Raw genomic sequence first — 7,290 nt, 5'->3', positions numbered from 1 at the left:
ATAAGTGATGAAGTAGGAAAGGTGGAAAGAGTCTTCTTGATCATATCATCTTCTGTGAGTTCCCTTCAACAGAAATTGAGACGTGCCTTTAGGTGCAACATGTCCTTGTTGAAGTCATTGACCCTTTTGTAGTCAAGCAAGTGGCTTTCATTCCATTGAACGGTCAGTACTAGGAGGAAAGTATCATGAATGTTCCCAAAACGTCCCTTAAGAGCATCCCATAGTTTTTTGGGTGTCTTCAACTGAAGCTACTCCCACTACAACAAAATTGCTTATTCATAGCACTTAATGATAGCGTTTTTTAAGCAAGTGCTATAGATTGTATATACCTTATTCTTTGATAGCGTTTGAAAAATTTTAAACGCTGTTAAAAAATTGAGTGGGAGGAAGCGGGTAATGAAAAAATAGGCCGGCTTAAATTTAGGTAGGTGACACTTTAAATAAAAAGCAATGACTAAGACCCTAAAAACCTCTTCTCTTTCGGTGGCCGCTCTCTCTCTTCTCTCTCGGTAGCCACTCTCTCTCTTCATGCCCACCGAGCCTCTTTCTCTCTCCATTGCAGACACTCTCCTCTTCTCTCTTCGTTTCTTCATAAGGTATGAAACATGAAAGGAACTCATCAATCTTCTCTCTTCATCCCCACGGAGCTTCGAAATCTCTTCACTTTAAAAATTTCTTTTGACTTTAATTTAAGAATGATATCTGGGTATTGGTTTAATTTTTAGTTTTTCTGTTTCAAAACCAAGAGAGCTTTGCAAGGATTAAATTTCACTTTGAAGGTAACGGTTAATTAACCATATACTCGCTTCTGTTTTCTGCAAGTAACTCTCTCTCTCTCTCTCTCTCTCAGGGAAGACATTGTTGTTCACTACTATTCTTACTTGTTAATTGCTTACATTGACGACAGAACCATATATTTCATTCTCTTGTTGCTTGTCACCATTCTCCTTGTATTGATTTTTTTGTTTTTGTTTGGGTAATTGCAGGTTTATATTTTTTATTTGGTTCTTCGAGCTCTAGACACACGTATCTATTTTCTTGGGTCTTATGCTTTCTAAATGCTTTACTGTTGATTGTGTTTGAAAGATTCAATTTGGCTTGTTTGAGCTTAAGATTCAATTAGCCTTGGGCATGTGGTGTTGTTTGTTAGGCAAAATGTCAGCATAAAGTTTACTGAAATTTCAAATTAATTGAACTTGATTAGACACCAGGTGAAAATGATTTTTAGCTTTATGAACCTTATTTGGTCCATTAGCTTAATAAGGCCATTCTCTCAGGTTGGATTTTTGTCTCTGTTTTCCCCGTTCTGTTCAGTTTTACTGGTCATATTGTTCTTGATGCATGTACAGAATCATTGTATATGAAAACTGAGTCTGTTTGATCTTTGTCTTATTTCTTGTGTGTTGAGTTGTATCTTTATTTGCAATCATGGTGTTTCAGATGAATTGTTAAGTCCTTCAAATATAGGTTCTTTTGTAGAGCATTGTCCCAGACTTATACTCAGGTTAATAATCCAAGGTATGCTTTTGCCTTCTGCAGCTGCATTTTTCAATTATATTCTTATGTATAATCATATGATATATTCTCAAAAAAATTGAATAAAAAAGTGATAAATATATATATATATATATATATATATATGTATGTATGCATGTGAATGCTAGTAGGTCAGATTATTCTATGCATCATATGTCAGATTAAACTTTTTTCTCCTTTATTAATCTTAATTCCTTCTATAGAGAATGTGAACTTAACATAAAAGTTGATTATCTTTGAGTGATTATTTAGCTTATTTGTCTTGCATTAATTTAAAGTTTCCATCTTTCATGGCTAGCTGGTACCCTTTCATTATTTAAAGTTCTCATCTTTTAGAATTGTTCTTATAAAATAGAGTAGTAGTGCTTGCCATGAGCTTTATAGTGGAGCTCCCAAGCTAGATGTCACTCCAAAGTTTTTAATGATGGATTCCTCTACTGGTAACCACAAAACTGAAAAGGGAGGAACCTCGACTTCAAGTGTTCCTGCTAGTGGGGATATGTTTGGACGAGTTGTAAATGGTACTGGTGAGACTGAAGGTAAGGATAGCTAGCCGAATCCACTTTTCTGCTACATTGTGAATCAATCTAAAACCTTACTCATATTTCTGTAACGTACTTTGCAGGCAAGCGGCTAGCGTTTTTAGTGGAGTGGTTAAATAGTTTACTTCCTGATTTAGGTTTACCAGAAACTGCTTCATATGAGGACTTGAGATCAGTATTGATTGATGGTACCATTTTATGTAGGCTATTGAACAGGCTTAGACCTTGTTCTGTTGACAAGGTTGATTTCCTAGTCTCCCCCTACAAGTTATATACCAGTTGGATTGAATGTCTGGTATCTTTGTGAGATTTTCCTTGTTCATAAATTCCCTCTTACTCATTTTCTGGTTTATATTATTGTGCAAGGATCTATGAAGACTGTTATAGATTGTCTTTTAACACTTAGAACACGACTTGGGTCAAGTGTTGCAGCAGAAGGTTTTTCTCTGTTTAGTCCAACTGGTGATTATGACAGCCCTCGAAGAGATTTATCTTCCCATGGATTTAGTTCTCCGTTAGCTGTAGAAGAGAGGCAAAAGGTCTTTGTCTGAGTCAAAATATCAACATGCATTGTGTAGTCTTGTTATGTCAGGTACAGTTATTCTCTTACACTCACCAGATCCATCATGCATGGTAACTGGCTGATAATGATTATGGATAAAAGAAGATAGTAGTAAATACCATGCAAACTGTTTTCCTATACCAAATTTTGTTTTTGCTAATATAGCCTTTATTTGGTTCAGTTGACAAACTTTTAGATTTTGTTTTCTTCAAACAGTTGATCTTTGACGCAACTTTACCTTCCACAGAGCCATCAGCAGAATTAATGCATCATGTTGGACATAAGTTCCATGAGGTATTTCAGATAAGACAAAGGATGCTACGCGGATCTTCCTACTGCAAAGATCTCAGAAATGATGAAATCCAACAGTTTAGATGTAAGCTGTCGATGTACCTGGAAACAAAATCAGGTTCTTTTTTTGTGTTCTCATCAATTTTGATGCAGCTTTAATGCATTTCAGTATCTCTTGTTGCAGAAGGCTCCGACTCAGTCCCTTTTAAGTGTTGTAAATGGAATTCTTGATGAAAGCGTTGAAAGAAATAATAGTGAAATACCTCATGTATGGCAATCAGAAAGCACATTGCTGTGAAAAATATAATACCATCAATACAAATACAGTATGTTTCATCTGAAATATTTGCCTTTGTTTTGCAGCGTGTGGCTTGTCTACTCAGAAAATATTTGCCTTTGCTAATTGAAGATGCTATTGGTACTACAATAGCTTGGCCATCTGACAAAGTTGTTATTATTTGAAAATCTGGTAATATGTTTTATATATGTAGTGGTCATGCCATGTCTAATCATGCTGCTACTTGTGATCGATTAGCAAACTTTTCAACTTATCTAATCATGATTTTGTCTTCTGTTTTGTAGCAGTCTATTATTGAAGATGATCAGCTCCCTCAATTCAATAGTCATGCAGTAAATTAGTTATTATGTTTTTCTACTTTGTTAAATTTCAGTAAGTAGTCCATATTGGATCCAAAGACACAACTTGTTGGTTGGACTAGGTTTTGAATTTCTTGTATGGTACAAATTAATTATGTATCATTTTGAACCGTTGAATGAATTATTATTTTTATGGCTGTCATTATTTGAAACTATTTTCAGTTCGACACAAATGTTTAGATGACATTATTGAAATGCTATAATAAGTATACAGAGACAATGACAAAACGCTATTAAAAGAAGAATGATAGCATTCCTTAAATGTTATGGTAGTTATATAAAAGCAATTATATATATGACATAGCAGTTTATAAATGCTATGAATAATAAGCTAATAGCATTTCAAAAACGCTATGGAAAGTATTTTTATAGCAATTTAGAAATGCTATGAAAAACTAATCTGTAGCATGTTGTAAACGCTATGCTTACAGACGTATAGATAGCGTTTCTGGAAAACGCTATCTAAAGCAACAAGCCTACCATAGAAAACGCTATGACATGATACTATAGCGTTTTTTGGCCGTTATAGATGACTATTTGTGGTGTAGTATCCCAACGTAGTCTAGGATCAATATGTCACCTTAGAAACATTAAGGCACTTGCTTTCACCTTGTTAGACTGTCCATTGTCTTTGGGGTCGGTGGGAGTTATGATGGTGGCATTATAGTCTTTCACCACAAAGGCGGTTTCCACATCAGAAACCCAACGATGGTACTCAAGTCCTTTTGAGTCTAAAATATCAAATTCAGGGCGAGTTGGATCAGCCACCTACATAAACAAGAGATAAGATATATAAATTACGCAGTCATAAAGACATCCACGTGAATTATTTTTCAAGGATATGAATTACGCAGTCATAAAGACATCCAAGATTCGTAATGGTCACATTTTTTCGATGCTTTTATCACAATAATTATGTATTTATAATGCGCAGGAATTTTCATTATCAGGGAAAAACTCAATTTATATATAACATGCTAAACATAACAATTATAGAAGGTCGTAACATAAATTATAGGACATGCTCAAATTTTACAAATAATATATAACAAAATATATGCTACACATAATAACAGCAATAATATATGATGCTCAAAATAAAATATAAATAATAACATAATATAAAAGCATGCTTAGGAATAATTATATAAACGTAAATAAAATTCACAAAACATGCTCAAAATTGCATAATAAAAACATAAACAATAACATACTTAAAGCATGCTTAAACATAATTATGTAAAATTCATAAGGCATGCTGATTCCACAATTTATCGGAGTATGAAATTAAATAAATAAAAGAGAACATACTTGGTTTCAAGAAAACAAAACGATCCTAGCACACGCGTACGTAGAGATGTTTTTGGGCTTGAGAAAAAATAAGTCGCTTCGTCCTTTTTTTTTTTTTTTTTTTTTTTTTTTTTTTTTCAGCAATGGGCCACGGGGCCTTTTTTTTTTTTCTTTTTTTCTTCTTCTTTTCTTTTTTGTGCAGGGCGTGCTTTCTCTTTTTTTCTTGCTGGGCCGCCCTTTTCTTTTCTTTTCTTTTCTGGGCCGGGTTACGCAGCCCCTTTTTTCTTTTCTTCTTCCTTTTGGTTTTCTATTTGGGTGGTTCTAGTTGGACCTCCAAATTTGCTATTTAGACCTCCCATACTTAGTACACCTCTAATTTACTTTTTAGAATACTTAAAAGGGATGCTAAGTAGACCTCCTTATTTTTACCAAAACACCCTTGAACATAAGAGACAATAATATGTTACTCTACTTTTTATCTTTATCTTCAACATGAGAAGAAGAATGAATCAAAATCACATGATATTGCTTTCTTATGAGTAGGTCTCTCCTCCACCAAAATTAATCAGAGGTTCTCGATCTTGATATGTTGCTGGAATCCTTTTGAATTTGCTAAAAGAATGAATTTTAAGGGTTTTGGTTTGGAAGATCGAGTAATAACTATATCATAGTACTCAATGAATTTAGTTTAAGGAAATTCCAAATCAGATTGTTTTGAATTTATTTTTGTATTAAATGATGGACCATGTATAGCAATTATTATTTTAGGTAAATTTTAAAACTATATGTCAATATAAGTAAATTCTGGAAAAATAAAAAATAAAAAATCAATTTAATTGAATGTTATATTTAGGGAGGTAATTTAAGAAGTGTTGTAGAGAAACTGAAATTGAGAGGAAATCGTTGTGTCTTCTCATTGATAATAGGGGCCTCTTTATATAGAGGATTACAATATATAGAATTTCAATCATACAAGAAAAGTAATCGTACATTGAATAGGAATCTAGATCCTTCTAATTTAACCCCATTACCAATAGGTCAAGTAACCTAGAGTTTGGCCCAAACACAAATTAGAATTTACTTGAACACTCCCCCTTGTGTTGCCCAAACGCGGTGCTTCTCTCGTTGCCTCGTTAAAAACCTTGCCGAGTAACAAAAACCCAGTGGGACAAAAATAACCTCGGTCGAAAGGGAAAAAGAGCACAACACACCCTTCACGTTTCGAGGTGAACATGTAGACATCTCCCCCTGATGTCTGCGTCTCCCCCTGATGACTACGATCATGGGAGTTCAGACACTACTAGAATTTTGTTCATTTACATCAGTCCAGAACCGATGTAAAACTAAATTCTGACCGATGTCTTTGTGGCTGATGTAAAAGATATAGACATCAGTATAAGCGCGTTTCTAACCGATGTCCCAGACAACAACCAACATCAATTCTAAAAAACAAATCGATGTATAATCATTATAATCATCATAATCTTATATGTTAACTATATTTAATTCTTCATATTTTCATATTTTATGCTTAATAAAGTATATCTCGAACAATACCTAAGTGAACATTTAAATCGATTACAATTTCAGAAATGATGTCTAATACACTCGTAGACATCAGTCTCCCAAAAATACTAGATGTTCGTGTCCATTTTTACGTGCATCTTGACGCCTTATTCTCCTCAGAACGATGTATGTACCTTTAGGCAACATCAGTTAATCTATTAAGAATGATGTTTTATGTTACTAGGAACATCGCTTTTCGTTAGTTGAAACGATGTCTAGTAGTTTTGTAGACATCATTTCTATTTTACAAAACCGATGTTCTGTATTATCATGGTAAATCGGTTTATTTTATAACAGCTAATTTGTACGTTGACAATAGATAATGGTTTGGTGTTTAGATATCGATGTGCATTGGTTTTGTGTACATCGATTTTTGGGTGACATTTCGATATGTTCATAATCATGAGACATCAGTTCAGTTTTAGGTACTGATTTGTAATCTCTGAATTGACATCGTTTTCTTTGACATTAGTGTTTTGTTTCCCATTTATATACATCAGTTCATATATATAAGAATGATGTGCAAATAATCATCTAGCTGCTGGTGGTTGGAAAAGATCTAGAAATACATTTCTCATATATCATCCAAAAATTAGGGCATTCCATTCATTTTCCCATCTTCATTCATGATTCTACATAATTCACAAACCAAAACCCCAAAACCTACAAAGGCTAGCCCATAAACATAATAGCAACTAACTATATCAGTTCTACATATATACACCAAACTTTCCTTCAAAGCAAAAACTAGCTAGCCTTACTCAAAAATTTCTTCGTAGCCACAAGTCCTACACCCAACTCTATATATAATCAACCACTTCAATGCGCACCTCGTCAATTTGAGCT

At 33.8% G+C, this 7,290-nt stretch overlaps 1 long non-coding RNA gene across 17 annotated transcripts; it reads left to right on the top strand.

The window, feature by feature from the left end:
- Positions 1-469: 469 nt before the first annotated feature.
- Positions 470-3,737, top strand: LOC112180486. Of its 17 annotated transcripts, none has more exons than XR_005804134.1 (8): positions 470-779; positions 1,441-1,518; positions 1,892-2,075; positions 2,162-2,670; positions 2,888-3,016; positions 3,116-3,199; positions 3,295-3,400; positions 3,514-3,737. It is a non-coding gene; the product is annotated as an uncharacterized LOC112180486 (long non-coding RNA). The 17 variants fall into 17 exon arrangements; XR_005804132.1 differs by having other exon boundaries at positions 582-596; positions 747-779; positions 1,441-2,075; XR_005804130.1 differs by having other exon boundaries at positions 1,441-2,075.
- The last annotated feature ends 3,553 nt before the right edge of the window (positions 3,738-7,290 follow it).

This window comes from Rosa chinensis, chromosome 7 (genome assembly GCF_002994745.2).
Source record: "Rosa chinensis cultivar Old Blush chromosome 7, RchiOBHm-V2, whole genome shotgun sequence".
In the NCBI taxonomy this organism is placed as follows: domain Eukaryota; kingdom Viridiplantae; phylum Streptophyta; class Magnoliopsida; order Rosales; family Rosaceae; genus Rosa; species Rosa chinensis.
The sequence above is the reverse complement of the archived record's forward strand: the minus strand, read 5'-3'. Positions and strand labels throughout refer to the sequence as shown.